The sequence below is a fragment of the Orbicella faveolata genome, unplaced genomic scaffold (genome assembly GCF_042242905.1).
Source record: "Orbicella faveolata isolate gen_17 unplaced genomic scaffold, um_ofav_v1 contig_25, whole genome shotgun sequence".
Classification (NCBI taxonomy): domain Eukaryota; kingdom Metazoa; phylum Cnidaria; class Anthozoa; order Scleractinia; family Merulinidae; genus Orbicella; species Orbicella faveolata.
In genome coordinates, this window is record NW_028301553.1 from 10,480,838 (window position 1) to 10,502,121 (window position 21,284).

The window sequence follows — 21,284 nt, forward strand, 5'->3', positions numbered from 1 at the left end:
TCAGTGTTGACGAACTTTGAAGGTTTTGTAGACGAGGGAATGTCTAAAATGGAAGCTGTGGTCGAAGGAAGCAACAAGTTCACGGTGGATCTCCATAAGGTTCTCAAAAATGAGCAAAACTTCGCTGGCAAAAACCTGTTCTATTCGCCAGGCAGTCTGAGCATAGCACTAGCCATGACCTCTTTGGGAGCCAGAGGAGACACAGCTACGCAGCTGGCCAAGGCACTACATTGGAAAGAAATCCCCTCACTCCACGATGAAGAAAAACATTTTCTTGAAGCTCTCCAAGCCGCAAACACCGCGAGTAACGAGCTCCTCACTGCCAATCGAATTTTCCTTCAAATGGACTACAACCTGTTGGAAGACTTCGTGGACGAGATGAAAAATTTCTATGGTGCTGAAGTAGGAATGGTTGATTACCAGGACGATACAGAAAACGCTAGGAAACATGTGAACGCTTGGGTGGAAGAGAAAACGAAACAGAAAATTCAGGATATGGTTCCCTCGGGAGTATTCAACACCCGCACTCGACTGTCCCTGGTGAATGCAATCTACTTCAAGGGATTTTGGCAAAACCAGTTCAAAAAAGAGGAGACTTTCAAACAGAATTTCTTCGTCTCCGAAAGTGAAAAGACCGAAGTAGAGATGATGCACCTGACGAAAAGGTTCAAGCATGCTGAAGATGGTGGGGAGCTTGCCTGTCAGATTCTTGAGATGCCTTACCAAGGAGAAGACCTTTCCATGGTCATCCTGCTGCCCCATGCCACCTATGGATTGGCCAAGTTGGAGGAAAGCCTCACCCATGAAAGATTACAACAGGCTCTGGCGACTGTATCACAGTCACACCCAGAAAAGGTAGAGGTGTCCCTGCCAAGATTTAAGCTGACACAGCAGTTTCAACTCAAGGAAATTCTAATTAAGATGGGAGTAACAGATATGTTTAGTGAGTTTGAGGCTAATTTTTCAGGCATAATCCGAGGTCCTGAGAGGCTCTACGTGTCCCATGTCGTTCACAAGGCATTTGTCGAAGTGAACGAGAAGGGCACAGAAGCAGCAGCGGCCACAGCAGTGGTCATGATGTCACGAGCGGTTAGTCCAGTGTTCGATGCCAGCTTCTGTGCTGATCATCCATTTCTGTTCATGATTTGTCATAGGAAGTCCAGTGCAATTTTGTTCATGGGTCGCTTTGTGAAACCAGAATAAAACTAGTAAAACAACATGCACTTTTAATTTAGACAATTAAACATAGTTAAAATGTTGCTGCCTAGGTGGAACTTGGAACTCTTAAAGCGGATAGTAATAAAAAAAAAAAGTAATGTATGCAGTTTATTCCTAATAAATATTGCTTCAACTGGATTATGATATCATTATTCTGTGTTTTTCATTTAGTTTGTTCCTGGGGGTACTCCCAAAAAACATTGAGGGGTTGGGTGGGTGGGAGTGGCCAACTTCCTATTTAAAACCAAAATATGAAATGGACCTGACAAAACATTTAATACCCTTAAATTAAGACCTGACCCTTAAATCAATACCCTGTTTCAGACCTGTCTTAATTAATTCTCTAGTTCAGACCGATGTTATAAGGCACTGTGAAGGGCTTTTGGTGATGGTTTTATCATTAATGATGAAAAAGTAGCATCACCTAAAAAACACTTCCAATTCAAGGCTATAGTGGAAACACCATACCCTGTTTGAGATCAAAATAACCAGAAATTGATACTCTATTTCTGACCAAAACCAATGGCTGAAAAACTATGCCCTTTGGGGCTGCTCATACTTATATAGCCCATTTAGGGGAGTACCTCCTCCCTAGTCTTTATTGCTATAATTTCTCAAGTTCAGCCTGCTTAATCATGGCGTGTTTCCAGAAAACCATTATTCATACCCACTCACCCTAAGGAAGGTCACTGGAAATTCTGTGAAGGGGTGGTTCTAAAAACAACAACAAAAAAATAACGATAATAAAGAAAAGTATGAAGCCAATATAGAATCTCCACAAGAATTGGGCACTAGGTTTTAGGATGGAAGTGGAGGGGAGGGGGGGGGGGGGGGCGTTTCAAACCCAAATCATGTCTATTAATGAAAAAAAGAGATGAAGAAAAATTGTAAAATACAATTAGCGAGAGGCAGCTCACGCAAAAGTACTGCTCAATGACTTCCAGTTGGATTTAATCGGTCAGTCAGTCATTCATATTTTTCCTTATTTGCACTCACTCATCCTCTTCACTTCTGTGAGGGGAGCATCAGGCTACATTTCCTTATTCACAGCGACCACAAAAATTATGTAGCCTACACCAAACTTTACCTCGTAGCTCTTTCTGAGTTATGGTGAGAAGATTTCGAAACGCACTTGGAGGACTTTTGACGTTTGTGCCAAATGCAGTCTTGTCACCAGTACGTTTCCAATGGTGTTAATTGTTGTACATAATTTTAGCCATGAACTCATGGTCTTTTCTTTTGAACAGAATATACAAATTTACTTTGACTCCCGGGATTAGGTAGTCTATTTTGCATGCATTGCGGACCTATTTATGCCATCATAACAAAAAAAAAAATAAAAATAAAAAAAGTTGTACAAACAAGATCTCAAGGAATAACTTAAAATCAGTAAACACGAGCAGTGGATACAGTATATAAACACAAGTTGGTAGACACAAGTTTGTGGACAGAAGCGAAACGTTGTATAGAGACTTCGGAGATGATCTCGAGATGGAGGGGACTGGGGTGATATCTTGTCTCCCCCATTTTACTCGTCCCATTCGCGAATGACTCTGAGCTCAGGCTCAACAGGCTTTTGATTAGACGATAATCTGGAGTCAAACAGGAGTGAACCGGTAACAGATTTTCCCCTTGATCTGAGGGATAAAAAATTTATTTCGATTTATTCGCTATGCCAGGGTGACCAAGTTAATTTAATTTCGGTATCACATCAGTCCACTCGGTGTTGGTTACTTTATTAAACTCGCTAGGTTCCGTCCACACTACGCTGGAGGAATTCGAAAACGGAGCGTTATTTCTCCGGTTAGGCCTTCCCTCTATACTAATCCTTGACGAAAACGGAGCTTTTTGTAAACACCCCTCAAACAGGAGGAATTTGCAACGCCGGCTTTGCGTTTTAGTACAGTGTGGACGGAAAACGTTTTGAAAACGAAGCTTTTCGAAAACGATGACGTTACGATCATTATAATATTCCCTTGCCCAAGATTTACCAGTGTTTGTCGCGTTCTCAAATTCCTTCGGCGTGGTGTGGACGGGAAACATTTAATGCGTTCCCACATAGATTGTGAACAGGCCCCCGGTGAAACCTCCGTTTTTAACTGAATTCGTCCGATGTGGTGTGTGGGTAAAACATTTCATGCATTTTCAGAGTGAAACCTCCGTTTTCAACTTCCTGCGGCGTACTGTGGACGGGACTTTAAACACTAATAGCTGTTATTGCAGCCGAGTCTGCGGTCAAATATTCTTTAATTTCAAAACGTACACAAACGACGCGAAAGGGTGAAATTACAATGTAGAATCGCATAGCTCGGAGAATTCTCGCACCCGCCTGATTGGTTACCTGGGCGAGGTATTCAGCGCGGAATTGTGACTCTTGAAAGCGTAGCTTTGCGTGATATTGCACTGTAGGGACAACAAAACAACTTTCTTTATACCACCCTTTGCTCGACGTTGTTGAATATCAGTCAGTGTTTTCTTGAGATATCACTTTCGATGCGTGCTGTCTATTTCTTTCACTTTCAGTGCCGCGGCCGGTGCGATAAAAGTATATATTATACTGACTATTTTATCGTTTGTTTTTGATTTCTTTCTTTTACTTTGTTTTATTTGATTTGTCACACAAACAAAAATAGAATTACAGTAAAGCTCTTGAAAGACCAGCACGTTCAGAAAATAACATTATTATGTCGTTAAAATAGTTGAAATCTTGGGTGAACAATATGAAAATGAAAGTTTGCCAACCACGAGGTTGAAATAAAGTTCTCTGATTCTAGCTGGATTTCTATTCGCTGGCTGACAGTCTTGACAGTTGATTCAACTAGAATGGCTTTTCTCGAGCGGGCGTTAATATTTCAACATTCACAAAGACGTAAATGAAATGGGGTTCTCTTTTATTTAAAAAGAAGGCTATGCGATTCAAGGAAAAATTCATAATCAATATTCAGCACTCCATCAGAGCTACATGTAATGTAGCAAATATTGTAAACCAGGATTCCCATATTGAAAACCGCTCTAAGCTACAGTCGAAACGCTCCGGTTGCGACCACTTCCTGTAAGTGACCGACCTCTCCTCAGCGACCACTTTTCCAAAATACCAAGTTTCCCTGTCAAATCACTATATTTGGAACCTCTTGTAAGCGATCACCTCTCGAAATTGACCGCGACTACTTTCACAGCTACAAGTTTGAAATCTTATTTTGTTTTTAACCTCCCGTAAGCGACCACTTGACAGATAATAGAGCGGAAATTGGATGATAAGGTATTGTAATATTATCGCATTCCTGGGTTGTACAAGAGACGGAAATTCTTAATGGGAATAACAGGAATTTTTTCTCAAAATTTACTTTCCATAAGTAACAACTGTTAAAAATTTAAAGTAAAAAATGCACATACACTGTACCCTATCAGTCTTAATGAGGCAAAAGTTTGACCCAATATGGCCTGAGTTCTCGTAAGCGACCAGGCTTGGCATTTGGGTGGTCGCTTACGGGCGGTTCGACTGTATCAAATAACTTTCCGTCATTTATTTTCTTGTCACGGCAAAACAAACAGTCTGGATCAACATTTACGTAAGTATCTTGTAGAGAAGGCAAATCCCTACGTTGATTGTTCTTGTAGCATGCGTAGTTCTCAGGGGCAGGGGGAGAACACTCTGCGACGCCTGGCACTTTTTTTGTGTTTGGATCATCCAACAAAAAGTGACGTCACATCCGGTAAACAAGCTGGCTGAGCGGCAAAATAAAATTTGACTGCGACATAATCGTTCTCCCTGTAAGTAAAACAGCAATATTTCGCGATCGGCCGGATATTTCTAACGTTTTATTTGGCCCTGATAAACAAAATTTTGTCTTCTTCCTCGCCATATCGTTTGTTTGAGGAACGGAACAATTATCTATTCAAAAAGACGCTGTTTTGAAGGCGTGTGTTTTTACGAATTGTCGTCGTTTCTTCGTCGCTGAATTCCACAGGAGTCATCGTTTGCGTGGAAATAATGAATTCTAGGTAAGTTGCACTCAATTCAAATATCCTATTCTCTTTGGCAGGCATTACACAGAGAGAAAAGCGCAATGTCAGTTTTCTACCCGTGGGAGAACCTATTTAACAAAAGCCCATTTTTTCAAATTCACCATTGACAAACACTTGAGGGTAATGGAGAGCTGTTAATCGTATCACATTGTAAGACCCACACACATAACGGGGCGGAACTTTCTTGCCGATCGACACTAACTCAAATTCTTGTTCTTGCTTGTGACTCAAACTGTTATCTTAAATTTTCCCCTCGTAATCCCTTAATAATGGTAAACGCTTCCTTTAACATGTACATAAGCACGCCGTGAACCCCTTAAATATAAACAAGAGGATATTTTTATGGGCAATTCAGTAATCTGGACATCTCGTGTTTTTTTTTTCAGTTATAATGTAATTTATTTTTCTATTTCAACAGTGTTAAATGTCAGCGACACTATAAAGTTTCAATACACCCCCCTCCCCAATCCTATGAGGTCAAGCATGCACCTTTAATTTCTTCGATTCCTTCCATTTGCCTTGTTTACAGACCAAGTTCCCTATCTTTTAATCCCTAACTATCATATGTATTTGCAACTTATTTTGAAAGGTTACTTAGACATTTCGCCCTATTTTCAGTCTGCTTTCTCTATATAATAGACATTCCAGTGCCAGGGAATGAGAGAACACTAGCAATTCTGACAACTCTCTCTTATAGAGTTCAATTATTTTAATTCATCACTCTTTCAATGTGGGATCTTAAGCCCCGACACCCAGCCATAAAAGGAAGTCTGGGAACAGGCAATAGCAACAGTGAAACCATTCTCGTCCCCCATAGCCCTTTTCGCTCCTCTTAGCCGGCGGGGCCTTGGCACGAGAATCGAAGGGTTCTGGAGACATTTTCCAGTCCTAGATTCTAGGACTTCCGGTCGCCATGTATGCAGTCGTAATGTCTCTGCATTCAGTATGGGATTGTCAATGGCGGCCGTCGAGCCAGGATTCCAGGAATCTTTGTGTCAAGCCTTGAGTGGTATCAATTTAGAGAATGTTTCCCTCCGTGTTGAACAGAAAGAGGCGATAAGGGACATTGTTGTTTTGAAGAAAGACACTAATTTTTTACCTGCTTTAGAAGGCCATTGATTTTTCAGTTATTACCCTTTGTTTTTGACTCCTGGCATGGATCAACTGAATCGTTTATTTTCGTTGTTTCACCTTTAAATGCGAGATCAGACCGTGAAGCAAAACGATTTGCAGGTCAGCTGTCTAATGGTTCGGAATACTGAGACATTGAGCGAGGTTGAAATTGAAGATATCAAGCAATCGAAGTATCCAATAATTTATGACCTCCCGGAGACATTTGTTGGAAAATTAAGGAAGTTGTTGGATTGTGAAGATGTGAGACGCAATATGAGAGCTGTCGTAACTGGTGAAGCATATCTCGTTGTAGAATGGCAGGTATTTAATATCTGTCTTGGGTTATTCCCATGTACTACAGTCACTACAGTCACGTCAGTCACGTTGTGAGTTCGTAATATACCCGTAGATGATGAAGAATGCAAGTGACTATATGAAAGATCATATATTTGAACTGCGGAGAAAGATATGAAGACATGATTGATCATGACTGATCATCGGAGCTATGCACACAACAAGATGTGTGCATAACTGCGATGATCAATCATTATCTTTCTCCGCAGCTCAAATATATGATCTTTCATATATTCGCTTAAAAACCAATACAAATTACTCAGCAACAGAAACGCAGGATCACACTGGCGTAACTGTAGCTTACCCAGCCATTTTAGGGTTTCAATAAAAACGTTGTTAGTCCGTCTCCCTGAAGCACAATCCTTCACCATAACTTGCTTACATTTTTTGTTTGTTTGTTTTGGGATCTTGACCATGGGCCTCGCCTTAGTTGTTGTTCCGTTCCTTCCAGCATCGAATATCTTCTTCACTGTTGGCTTTGTTGTGGCAGAAAGAGTGCTTTATCTCTCCAGTATCGGGTCTTGTATCATCACTGTACTCGGGTTTATTTTACTGGGCAAAAAGCGCTTCGGAAAGAAGGTGAGCGGTGTTCTTATTGGCCAAAAGTTTCCTTTTGTTTCGCAAGTTCATCTTTAGCTGAGATTAATAGACCGCGAAAGTAGCTCCCTCCAAACAAGCAAGCAAAACTAACTTAATGGGAGATGCTGTAGAACTTCGGGGCCGCAAGGTTATATGGAAACCTTGTGTTAAACTATCAATGTCCATTTTGTAACGGAAAGTTTATTTTTTAACGTACAAGCCTTTTTTAAAGATCCTTATAAGCAAACGGTTTGTAATGACCAAGCAAGTAAAAATTAGGGATAAGAACAAACGACGTTTCGAAGTCGTCATGACACCATTTTTAAGTTCAAAAGATAGGAAATAAACTGTCAGAAGAAGATTAACATAATAAATATTCAATTACAAGCAATGTCACACAAATAGCTTGTCCCAGATTGAGTCTGATTGGACATTGAGAGGTGCTGTCATGACGTCGTTCGTTCTTATCGCTTATGTTTACTATGTAATTGTTAACGTTCTGAAATGCCAATGTGTTTTTTCTGTCCCTCTAGGCATTAGGATTCGATATCGGTTTACTTATAGCTTTGTACATGGCTCGAACAATACAGGTAACAAGAAATGACGGACCTTGCCGACACTATCGGCCGACATGTCGGCAGATACTCAGTCGATATGTCAACCGAAACTCGATCGACATCGGTTGCCCGGGGGGGGGGGGTACTTTGGGAATTTCTGGGTGGGGATGTGCCGCTGGGACCCTAAAACCCTTACTCTAGCCTTAGCCTTCACAGCGGCACATACCTATATAGCCCATATATGGCAGTACCCCCCCCCCCCGGGATCGGTTGCCTTTCGACCGACACGCATGTCTACTTTGCCGACACTCGGCCCACACGCTAACGTTACTTGGTCAGCTCTTGTTACTGCATGAGTTCTATTCATGAGTTCAAATATTAGATTATTTTCGCTATTGCAATTGCTCTCATTTACGTTGAATCCGAGCACTGGTTAGAGTTGTCTGCCGACAGATGCCTTAAATACACAAGATCCGAAATGACAAATATTGAAGAAGAAACGGATATATTTTTCTACCCTCAATGTTGATAGAAAGGTCTCTTCATTTTTAGGGGTTGATTGCAAGTCTCTCAGTTATCAGTTGTCAGGTGTTAAACACAAACAGAATATCTTAATGTCTGTTTTCAGTTGCACATAAGTCAGAGTTGAGAATTGAATGTATATAGTTTTATGCAGTGACAGATTTGTTTTGAAATTGATGCCTTGCTGAGACCTGGTTTTTAAAACCCTAATTTCACCTAAATCATTTAATTATACCTGACTGCAAAAGGAACACTTCCTAACTTTTTGCATCAGTACATAGCTGAAACATTATCCACTCATCATCATTATCATCAGTTCCACTTCCCGGTTGGAGATTGGGGCCAGCAAAGAAAAGTGGAAATCACATATTGGCCTTCCCATGTTTCCTTCCATTGCAATTGATGCCAAAGCAAAAAAAATATGCTAACAATTATTTGCCAGGAAACAAAACCATTTACACACCGTTTTCCTTCAAGTACAATACAGTAGTATATTTTAGACATATTTTCTGAAACACCAGCCCTAAGCCCGCATTTATTGTTAAAATTGTGGAAGGCACTGTAGTGCAGTCGTGTTATTTTTGGAAGCAATAGGTCTAAAGTGAGGGGGATTTTTGTTGTGATGTTGATCGCCCTCAAGCTTTCTCAAGGAAAAGACACATCCGACCACTTTCGACACTTCCGCGGCTCACTCTTCGTGGAGTGCTCACTCGACGAAGGTGATTCTCCAACCTGTTGCGAGCCACAAACTCTTTTCACACAAGACCTTACGATCGACAATTCCTGCGAAGAAAGTGATGCCAGCAACAATGAACGGAATTCTTTAATATTCTTCACCTTTCTGTACATGGTTCGCAAAGTTTCGTTGGTAAACCATTGCCAAACTTAATATCTTACCCAGTTTAAAAAAATTCAAGCACTTTTAAAATTTCCGGCTCTTTGCTGCTTTCCTCGCCGAAAATATCAACTGGGGTTTCTAAAAACACCGTTTTGTTGCCACAGCGACAAGTATTGAGCCGTGAGTTAAACAATGTATGGCCCAAATCCTCTATGTCCTTCATTTTAAACACCGCTCAACACCGCTAGTCACAGCTGTTCCATATTTTCGCGCCAGCAATCAGCTGGAACATTCTGACTTCCGTTCAAGATTTCTTTGTTTTCAAACAGCCAATCAAAAAAATTCGAATTAATGCGAAAATCCTATGTCCCCAGAGCCCTTCGATTCTCGTGCCAAGGCCTCGCCGGCTAAGGGGAGCGAAAAGGGCTATGGGGACGAGAATGGCACACAGATCGACAGCATTCTTGTCCCCAGTGCTACTCGAAATACTCATGTGACCCAGTTGGGGGTGCTAAGTAGAGAATGAAAGACTTATAAGATAACACCTACTCAAGGAATTTTTGTTCAAGAATTTATTAATGAGCGAGGGTCCTGGGCGACCAACTTTCGCCCTAATACTTTTAGGTTTCTAGGTGGCTTCTCTGCTGAGACAATAATTGTGGCGGTCAGCAGTCCCACAGAAAACGTTTCAAAATACATTTATTACAAAAACGTTCGGACGTTAAAATTTCAGACATTTTATTTCGGACGTTTAATTTTTAATTTGCAGGGCCCCATTGAAGAGCACCTTATAGTTAAGTGAGCTCCCGGTTAAATATTTTAATTATTATTATTATAACTTTCGGACACATTTCATCTTATTTCAGTCAAATTTCGTACAAATATCTTTCGGACACTTTGTTAAAACGGGCCGTCGATAAAACCCTGAACATGGAACATTCCGGAACATCCCGGAACATCGAATAATTATCATAATTATGCAAAAAATATGTAGAATTAAATTTCAAAAAATCAAATCAAACAAAAATAAACTGGTATCAGCTCGACAAAAACATAAAAAAAGGAAAAAAGAAAGAAAAATGAAAGTGACTGCAGTGAGTGATGGCTAGTAACTAAGAAGAGAAATCAATTCCTTCCAGTCGTTCACCGTCAGGTTAATTACGTGACTGTCCTTTATTCCCAGATTTCGTTTTTCACAGAAAGGTGCTGGCGTTCGAACTCCTTAATCAGACCTAAAAGTATGGGTACACGAGTGTGATTTCTTTATTCAATTCATTACGTCAATACAAAGATATGCGTATACACGATTTCTCTTGATGAGATAGAAATAGAAACTCTTCGGCATCAAGTTTCTTGTCTAAACTAGTTCGGACTGCTCGACCTCTGATGACAGTGTAAACAAATACAAACACAAAATTTAAAAACATTTGGCGACGCGCGCGCTGTCTTGCGGGGTCGCTGGTCAAAACTTTATTGTCTCTAGAAATATTTGTTACAAGTGTTAGCGATCTGAAATTGAATTCTAAGTGCCGCAAACAGTTCAAATGCATCTCCTGGAAAATGTTTGTCCAGTACGAGTTAATACTTAATTAATTAAAAATACTTTAATCGCAGGCTATAATCTATTCATCGCTAGTTCAACTTCACGTGTGGATCGTTATCTGACATTCGATCAAACTTAGTTTTCTATCGAGCCATTCGAACACCACCAAAGTAAACCAGACATGCGAAAACCGCGCGTGAACGCGCTGCTCTATAAATCTTTGATTACCACTAGTTTATTAATAATAACCTGCTTGTTATTCGGGCTTCCGGAAAGGCCGAGTCTGCAGTTAGTGGGTCATAGTGCCAGGCGTTCCTAGCGGAGCGGCGCGAAAACTGGGGATGATAAATAGCAACATGAATATGCAATAGGGACAAAACTATGACTATTGACTTGACAAGCAACTGTATGATGCACAGACAAACACCCAAAGGAGACGCAGTGAATTACCTGGCATTCATCGTCAGAATCGTCCATGTTTTTGTTGAAAAACAGAGTGCTGAAAAGCGACGTGACGTAATTGGCGGGAAAGAAGAGGAGCCTGCACCCATTGTGGTCAGTTGAATGAATACCCAACGCTCCCTACCCCTCTGCTACCGACTCCCCTATCCCCAATAATATCTTCTCATATTTCATGCTGATAAGAGTTTATTTTTGTTTATTTTTGTTTATTTTAGTTTTAAAAATTTAATTTTACATATTTTTCGCATAAGTATGATAATTATTCGATGTTCCAGGATGTCCCGGAATGTTCCATGTTCCGGGTTTTATCGACGGCCGTTAAAACGTACCCTAAAGCACCCTAATGGTTTTACAGATTGACTGACAAGAAAATAACACAAATTCTATCAAGCCGTTACGTATCCCAAGTAGAGTTCGTTCCATAAATTGAACTGTTTGCAAGGACAATAAGTTACTTCTTATCGCGATATCATATTTATTTTTTTCTGATAGATAGACAGCAGGGGCACCCAACGGATCGTTTCGGTAAATTATAGCTAATTATCTGTTCGGAAGGCTTTTAATCCCCTCAGATTTTCTTAAGAAAATTGTCACATCGTACTTTCGTGATATGAGAAATTTAATGTCTGTTGTTTTCGGATTGTTAAAAGATATCGTTTTGAATACCGAAAAAAGGTCAGCTATCATTTTCGGAAAGGCGATAATTAAGACCTAAGGTTTTCGGGAAATGGGCAAAAAAAGCCCTAATAAATTCGAGAATACTCAAGTTCCCCTAGAATAACCGAACAGATAAATTCTTTTTAGCGCAACCTAAAATTAACCTACAGAGCTTTAAAAGTACCCCAGATAGCCTAAAACAGCGTCTAGCAGCATTCGAGAGAAAACGGTCGTTTGGTGCCCCTGAGACAGATGGGTGATCTTTATTTGATCACGTTAAAATTCGTCAGCTCTAACAAGCAATACCTTATCTAAACCTAATATAATATAAAATCTTAAATAAAAACCTGCTTTCCAGAAATGCCGTGCCCTACAGTACTTCTTTGAGTAGACTTTTCAATTGCTCAATTCTCACAACGAAGATTGTTCCAAAGAATGGCGACAGTCTTGCTAAAGCTATTTTTGTAACTTGTTATTTTTTGCTAGTTCGTGCGTTTTAATGGAACGGCCCCTTAGGTTATAAGCGGTTTGTCGCTTTTCAAATTTAGAACTTAGATAGGCCTCAGCCAGCCCGCGCGGAGACTTGTGAACCTTCGTAGCTCTTTGAATTTGTTGTTACCAAACTAGATTTTTCCACCCCAAAAGTTCGAACAGGTGACTAGTATCTACGTCATAGTTTTAGTAGGTCAAAACACGGGCTGCACTATTTCGTAGCTTTTGCATTTTATTCCGCAACGTTATCCCACAGTTTCCACAACAATGCTGCAATATTCAAGGTGTGGCTGTAACAGGGTTTGATATGTTTCATATGAGGTCGTTTGAGGGACAAGGTACCATATTCGTTTTACGATGTGGCTACCGCAATCAAGTTTGTCATCGATGGTCGCCCCAAGTGATTTTGCAGTAGTGACCTGACTAACTGAAAAATATTTAATTGCAGTTGTCAGGGACTTTGTGAAAACACTTAGCCATTGCTTAGATCCAAAAACCACGAATTCGGGTTTAGTGATATTTAGAGTGAGTCTGTTTGGTCTCAGCTCATTATATTGTGCACATTTTCCAAATCTTGATTTCTTGATCTTGAAATTGTTTGCATTATCACCCACACATGCAAGATAGGTGTCATCAGCGGAATCCTCTGCTCGCAATTTGATAGACAGTTTCGAAGATCGTTGTTGTATAATAGAAACAGTAGTGGCCCTTAAAACGTCACCAAGGGAGGTCACAACAGCTATTAGAGATCGACCCGTTGATGGCACCCATTTGAGTGTACGATTCTCTAAATAAGACATTTAAGTCATAAGTTTCATTGAGATGGCATGTAGCAGACCTGCCTGGTGCACCCATGGACTCACTCTTAAGAGTGCCTGCCTGTAAAAATTAGACAAATTCTTAATTTCGCGGCAGGGGTCGAAAATTTGATTTCGCTCATATTCCTATGGTAGATAGGTTAGGGCATGACAAAAACTACTGGATAGTTTTTTTGGCAAAATATCCTTTTATTTCAATAAAAATTAGCAAATTACCAAATTCCGTTAAAATCGTCATTTGAAGCACCATTTTATTAAACAAGTTTGAGACCCTCGCATGCAAAACCACATCATTCGTCCGTCTTTAAAACACTAATATTTTTGTGCTATGTTTAATTGTGTACTGGGTTGATTTTAGGGAAGCTGTGTTGTCTTTTTGAGTAAAACGTGAGTCTGGCGCATCGCTAAAAGTGCAAGAACACAGGAGAGATAAGAAAATTGACATGGGCGAGAATCTTCAACCCAAGCACTGTGCAAATCAATAGAAGTCCACAAGTGAAATACACGTGTGTAAATTTAAGTGAGGCCCAAAACGGGCATCTTTAAAAAGTCAAATAAACATCGTTTGGTTTCCCGTTACCAAACACGCAAGTGTGCCGCATCGCAAAAAGTACAAGAAAACGCAGGAGAAAAGAAAATTGATATGGGGGAGAATTTTAAAACCAAGCACTGTCCAAATCACTAGAATTCACAAGTGAAATACACGTGTGTAGATCCAAGGAAGGGCAAAAACTAGCATCTTTAAAAAGCCCAATACGCATTGTTTGGGATCCCGACACCAAAAATGGGAGTATGGCACATCGCTAACCGTGCAAGAACACCGGGAAGATATAAAAAAATTGACATGGAAGAGATCTTTCCACCCAAGAACTGTCCAAATCAATAAAATTCCGCAAGTGAAATACACGGGTGTAGATTTAAGGGAGGGCCAAAACTACCATTTTTAAAAAGCCCAATTAACATCGTTTGGGATCCCAACACCAAAAACGCGAGTGTGACGCATCGCTAAACGTGCAAGAACACCGGGCAGATAAAAAAATTGACATGGAAGAGATCTTTCCACCCAAGAACTGTCCAAATCAATAAAATTCCGCAAGTGAAATACACGGGTGTAGATTTAAGGGAGGGCCAAAACTACCATTTTTAAAAAGCCCAATTAACATCGTTTGGGATCCCAACACCAAAAACGCGAGTGTGACGCATCGCTAAACGTGCAAGAACACCGGGCAGATAAAAAAATTGACATGGAAAAGAATGTTTAACCCAAGATTTGTCGAAATCAATAGAATTCCAAAAGTAAAATACACATCTTTAAAAAGGCCAGTAAGCATCGTTTTGGATCCTGACATCAAAAACGCGAACGTGGCGCATCGCTAAACGTGGAAGAACACCGGGGAGATAAGAAAATTGACATGGGCGAGAATCTTCAACTCAAGTACTGTCCAAATCAATAGAATTCCGCAAGTAAAATACAGGTGTGCATATTTGAGGAAGGGCCAAAAGTAGCATCTTTAAAAAGCCCAATAAGCATCGTTTGGGATCCCGAAATAAGAAAATTGACAAGGAAGAGAATCTTTAACCAAAGAACTCTCCAAATCAATAGAATTCCACACGTAAAATACAACTGTGTAGATTTGAGGAAGGGCCAAAACTAGCATCTTTAAAAAGCCCAATAAGCATGGTTTGAGATCGCGACACAAAAAACCGAGTGTGGCGCATCGCTAAACGTGCAAGAAGGCCGGAGAGGTAAGAAAACTGACACAGGGAAGAATCTTTAACCCAAGCACTGTGCAAATCAATAGAATTCCCCAAGTAAGCATCGTTTGGGATCCCGACACCAAAAACGCGAGTGTGGCGAATTGCTAAACGTGGAAGAACACCGGCCAGATAAGAAAATTGACATGGAAGAGAATCTTCAATCTAGAAACTGTCCAAATCAATAGAATTCCACAAGTAAAATACACGTGTGTAGATTTGAGAGAGGGGCAAAACTAGCATCTTTAAAAAGCCCAATAAGAATCGTTTGAGATCCCGACACCAAAAACGCAAGTATGGCGCGTCGCTAAACGTGCAAGAGCAGCGGGAAGGTAAGAAAATTGACATTAAGAGAATCTTCAATCCAAGAACTGTCCAAATCAATAGAATTCCACAAGGGAAATACACGATTGTAGGTTTGAGGGAGGGCGAAAACTGTCATCTTTAAAAAGCCCAATAAGCATCGTTTTGGATTCCGACACCAAAAACGCGAGTGTGGCGCATCGCTAAACGTGCAAGACTGACCGAGGAGATCAGAAAATTGACATGGGCGAGAATCTTCAACCCTAGCAGTGTCTAAATCAATAGAATTCTACAAGGAAAATACACGTGTGTAGATTTGAAAGAGGGCCAACCTACTATCTCTAAAAGCTTAATAAGCATCGTTTGGGATCCCGACACCAAAAACGCGAGTGTGGCGCGTAGCAAAACGTGCAAGAATACCGGGGAGATAAGAAAATTGACACGGAAGAGAATCTTTAACCAAAGAACTCTCCAAATCAATAGCATTCCACACGTGAAATACAACTGTGTAGATTTGAGGGAGGGCCAAAACTAGCATCTTTAAAAAGCCCAGTAAGCATGGTTTGAGATCGCCACACAAAAGATCCGCGTGTGGCGCATCGCTAAACGTGCAAGAAGACCAGAGAGGTAAGAAAATTGACATAGGAGAGAATCTTCAACCCAAGCACTGTCCAAATCAATAGAATTCCACAAGTAAAATACACGTGTGTATTTTTAAGGACGGGCCAAAACTGGGATCTTTAAAAAGCCCAGTAAGCTGCGTTTGGTATCCTGAAACCAAAAACGTGAGTGTGGCGCATTGCTAAACGTACAAGAACACCGGAGAGATAATAAAATTGACATGGGCAAAAATTTTCAACTCAAGCACTGTTCACATCAATAGATTTAAGGGAGGGCCAAAACTAGCATCTTTAAAAAGCCCAATAGCATCGTTTGGGATTAAGACACTAAAAACGCGAGTGTGGGGCATCGCTAAACGTGCAATAACACTGGATAGATAAGAAAATTGACATGGGCGAGAATCTTCAACCCAAGCACTGTCCAAATCAATAGAATTGCACAAGTGAAATACACGTGTGTTGATTTGAGGAAGGGCCAAAACTAGCATCTTTAAAAAGCCCAATAAGAATCCTTTGGGATCCTGACACCAAAAACGTGAGTGTGACGCATCGCTAAACGTGCAAGAACAGCGGGTGAATAAGAAAATTGACATGGGCGAGAATCTTTAACCCAAGCACTTTCCAACTCAATAGAATTCTAAAAGTAAAATACACGAGTGTAGATTTAAGGCAGGGGCAAAACTAGCATCTTGAAAAAGCCCAATAAGAATCGTTTGGGATCCCGACACCAAAAACGTAAGTGTGGCGAATTGCTAAACGTACAAGAACACCGAGGAGATAAGAAAATTGATATGGAAGACAATTTTAACCTAGGAACTGTCCAAAATTAATAGAATTCCACAAGTAAAATCACGTGTGTAGATATGAGGGAGGGCCAAAACTAGCATATTTAAAAAGCCCAAAAAGAATAGTTTGGGATCCCGACACCAAAGAGGCGAGTATGGCGCATCGCTAAACGAGCAAGAACACCGGGGAGGTAAGAAAATTGACACAGAAGAGAATTTTTGACCCAAACACTGTCGAAATCAATAATATTCCACAAGTGAAAAAGACGTGTGTAAATTTAAAGAACGCCCAAAACGAGCATCTTTAAAAAGTCAAATAAACATTGTGTGGTATCCTGTCAGCAAAGACGCGAGTGTGCCGCATCGCTAAAAGTGCAAAATAGGCAGGATAAAACAAAACTCATATTGGCGAGAATCTTTAACCCAAGATGGCTCCAAATCAGTAGAATTCCACAAGTGAAATACACGTGTGTAGATTTGAGGAAGGGCCAAAACTAGCATCTTTAAAAAGTCCAATAAGAATCCTTTGGGATCCCGACACCAAAAACGTGAATGTGGCGCATCGCTAAACGTGCAAGAACACCGGGAAGATAAGAAAATTGACATGGGCGAGAATCTTTAACCCAAGCACTGTCCAAACAAATAGAATTCCATAAGCGAAATACACCTGTGTAAATTTTAGGAAGGCCCAAAACGGGCATCTTTACAAAGTCATGTAAACATCGCGTGGTTTCCCGATGCCAAAGACGCGAGTGTGCCGCATCGCTAAAAGTGCAAGAATACGCAGTAGAAAAGAAAATTGATATCGGCGAGAATCTTCAAACCAAGCATTGTCCAAATCCATAAAATTCCACAAGTGAAATACACGTGTGTCGATTTGAGAGAGGGCCAAAACTAGCGTCTTTAAAAAGCGTAATAAACATCGTTTGGGATCCCGACACCAAAAACGCGAGTGTGGCGCATCGCTTAACGTGTAAAAACACCGGGGAGATAAGAAAATTGACATGGAAGAGAATCTTCAAACCAAAAACTGTCCAAATCAATAGAATTCCTCAAGGGAAATACACGTTTGTAGATTTCAGGGAGGGCCAAAACTAGCATCTTTAAAAAGTGCAATAAGAACCCTTTGGGATCCTGACACCAAAAATGTGAATGTGGCCCATCGCTAAACGTGCAAGAACACCGGGAAGACAAGAAAATTGACATGGGCGAGAATCTTTAACCCAAGCACTGTCCAAACCAATAGAATTCCAGAAGTGAAATACACGTGTGTAAATTAAAGGGAGGCCCAAAACGGGCATCTTTAAAAAGTCATGTAAACATGAAGTGGTTTCCCAATACCAAAGACGCGAGTTTGCCGCATGGCTAAAAGTGCAAGAATGCGCAGTAGAAAAGAAAATTGACATGGAAGAGAATCTTCAACCCAAGAACTGTCCAAATCAATAGAATTCCACAAGGAAAATACACGTGTGTAGATTTGAGGAAGGGCCAAAACTAGCATCTTAAAAAGCCCAATAAGAATCCTCACACCAAAAACGTGAGTGTGGCGCATCGCTAAACGTGCAGGAACATCGCATAGATAAGAAAATTGACATAAGCGAGAATCTTTAACCCAAGCACTGTCCAAATCAATAGAATTTCACAACTGAAATACACGTGTGTAAATCTAAAGGTGGGCCAAATCGGGAAACTTTAAAAAGTCAAATAAACATCGTGTGGTATCCCGTTAGTAAAGACGCGAGTGTGGCGCATCACTAAAAGTGCAAGAACACCGAGAAGAAAAGAAAATTGACATGGGCGAGAATCTTCAACCCAAGCACTGTCCAAGTCAATAGAATTCCACAGGTGAGATACACGTGTGTAAATTTAAAGGAGGGCCAAAACGAGATCTTTGAAAAGTCAAATGAAATTCCTGTGGTATCCTGTTAGCAAGGACGTGAGTGTGGCGCATCGCTAAACGTGCAAGAACACCGGGAAGATAAAAAAATTGACATGGGCGAGAATCTTTAACCCAAGCACCGTTCAAACCAATAGAATTCCACAAGTGAAATACACGTGTGTAAATTTAAGGGAGGCCCAAAACGAGCATTTTTAAAAAGTCATATAAACATCGCCTGGTTTCCCGATGCCAAAGAGGCGAGTGTGCCGTATCGCTAAAAGTGCAAGAATACGCAGTAGAAAAGAAAATTGATATCGGCGAGAATCTTAAAACGAAGCACTGTCCAAATCAATAGAATTCCTCAAGTGAAATACACGTGTGTAGATATTAGAAAGGGCCAAAACTAGCATCTTTAAAAAGCCCAATAAATATCGTTTGGAATGACGACACCTAAAACGCAAGTGTGCCGTATCGCTAAAAGTGCAAGAATACTCAGGAGAAAAGAAAATTGACATGGGCGAGAATCTTCAACCCAAGCACTGTCCAAATCAATAGAATTCCACAAGTGAAATACACGTGAGTAGATTTGAGGAGGGCCAAAACTAGCATCTTCAAGAAGTCCAATAAGCATCGTTTGGGATCTCGACACCAAAAACGCGAGTGTGCATGGCGCATCGCTAAACGTGCAAGAACACCGCAGAGATAATTAAGAAAATTGACATGGGCGAGAATCTTCAACTGAAGCACTGTCCAAATCAATAGAATTCGAGAAGTGAAATAGACGTGTGTAAATTTAGGGGAGGGCCAAAACGAGCATCTTTAAAAAGTCAAATAAACATTGTGTGGTATCCCGTTACCAAAGACGTGAGTGTGGGGCATCGCTAAATGTGCAGCAATACGCAGGAGAAAAGAAAATTGACATGGACGAGAATTTTCAACTCAAGCAGTGTCCAAATCAATAGAATTCCACAAGTGAAATACAGGTGTGCATATTTGAGGGAGGGCCAAAACTAGCATCTTTAAAAAGCCCAATAAGCATTGTTTGGGATCCCGACACCAAAAACGGGAGTGTGCCGCATCGCATAACGCGCAAAAACACGAGGGAGATAAGAAAATTGACATGGGTGAGAATCATTTACCCGAGCATTGTTCAAATCGATAGAATTCCACAAGTGCAACACACGTGTGTACTTTTTGGGGGAGGGCGAAAAGTGAGCAGTAAGCATAGTTTAAAATCTTGACACCGAAAACGCGAGTGTGCCGCATCGCGAAACGCGCGACGACACGCAAGAAAAAAGAAAAATGAAATCAGCGAGAATCTTCCATCCAAGCACTCTTTAAATCAATAGAAGTCCACAAGTAAAATACACGTGTGTAAATTTGAGAGGGGGCAAAAACTAGCATCTTTAAAAAGTCAAGTAAGCATAGTTTGGGATTCCCACCTCAAAAACGCGAGTGTACGCATCGCTTAGCGCGCAAAAACATGCAGAGGAAAAGAAAATTGACACGGGCGAGAATCCCAAGCACTGTCCAAATCGATAGAATTCCAAAAGTGAAATAGACATGTGTAGATTTGGTGGGGAGGAAGGGGGAGGGGGCAAAATATAGCGTCTTTAAAACCCCAGTAAAACCCCAGTAAACATAGTTTAGGATCCCAACAGCGAACATGCGACTGTGGCGCATCCCTAAAAGCTCAAGAACATGCAAGAAAAAAAAAAGTAACATGGGCGAGAATCTCCAACAAGTGCACTTCTCAATTCGATAGCCTTCTACGATGGAAATACACGTGTTCAGATTTGAAGGAAGGCCAAAACTAGTACTTTAAAAAAAACTGTTAATTATAGTTTAGGATACTGACAGTGAAAACGCGAGTTTTGTGCATCGCTAAACGCGCGAGAACAATGGAGATAAAAGAAAAATTACATAGGGGAGAATCTCTATTCCACGCACTGTCTAATTCAATGATTTCCACGTGTGAAATAATCGTGTGTAGATGTGAAGAGGGGGGGGGGGGGGGGGAGAGGCAAAACTAGCATCTTTTAAACACCCATTAAGCACAGTTTGAAATCCCTACACCGAAAACTAGCATATTTCAGAAACCCGTTCAGCATAGTTTAAGATCCTGACACCGAAAACGCGAGTGTGGAACATTGCTAAACGCGCGCGAACACGCGTGATGAAAGAAAAGTGACATGCGCGAGAATCTCCAACCTACGCACTGTCTAATTCGGAGGACTTCCACGATTGAATTACACGTTTGTAGATTTGAGACAGGGCCAAAAGTAGCAGCCCAGTAAGCATAGTTTAAGATCCCGAAGCCAAAAAGGCGAGTCTGGTGCATTGCGAAACGCGCGAGAACACGCGAGAATCCCCAACCCTTGCACTGTCCAATTTGATAGACTTCCAAGAGTTAAATACACGTGTCTAGATTTGAGGGAGGGTCAAAACTAGCATATTTCAAAAACCCGGCGAGGATAGTTAAGGATCCCGACACCGAAAATGGGAGTGTGCCACATTGCTAAACCCGCGAGAACACGCGAGATGAACAAAAAATGACATGGGCGAAAATCTCCAAAATTACGTACTGTTCAATTTGATAGAATTTCATGGGTGAAAAACATGTGCGGAAATTTGAGGGAGGGCCAAAAATGGTATCTTTCAATGAGTCAAACATAGTTTAGGATTTCGAGACCGTAAATGCCACTGTGGCACACCAGTAAACACGCAAGGATGTGCGAGAGAAATTAAAAATGACATGACCGA

General features: G+C 40.8%; 1 pseudogene; it reads left to right on the plus strand.

Moving 5' to 3' along the window:
• The first annotated feature begins 39 nt into the window (after positions 1 to 39).
• On the plus strand, positions 40 to 1,356 carry LOC149108894 (serpin B6 pseudogene; annotated as a pseudogene).
• The last annotated feature ends 19,928 nt before the right edge of the window (positions 1,357 to 21,284 follow it).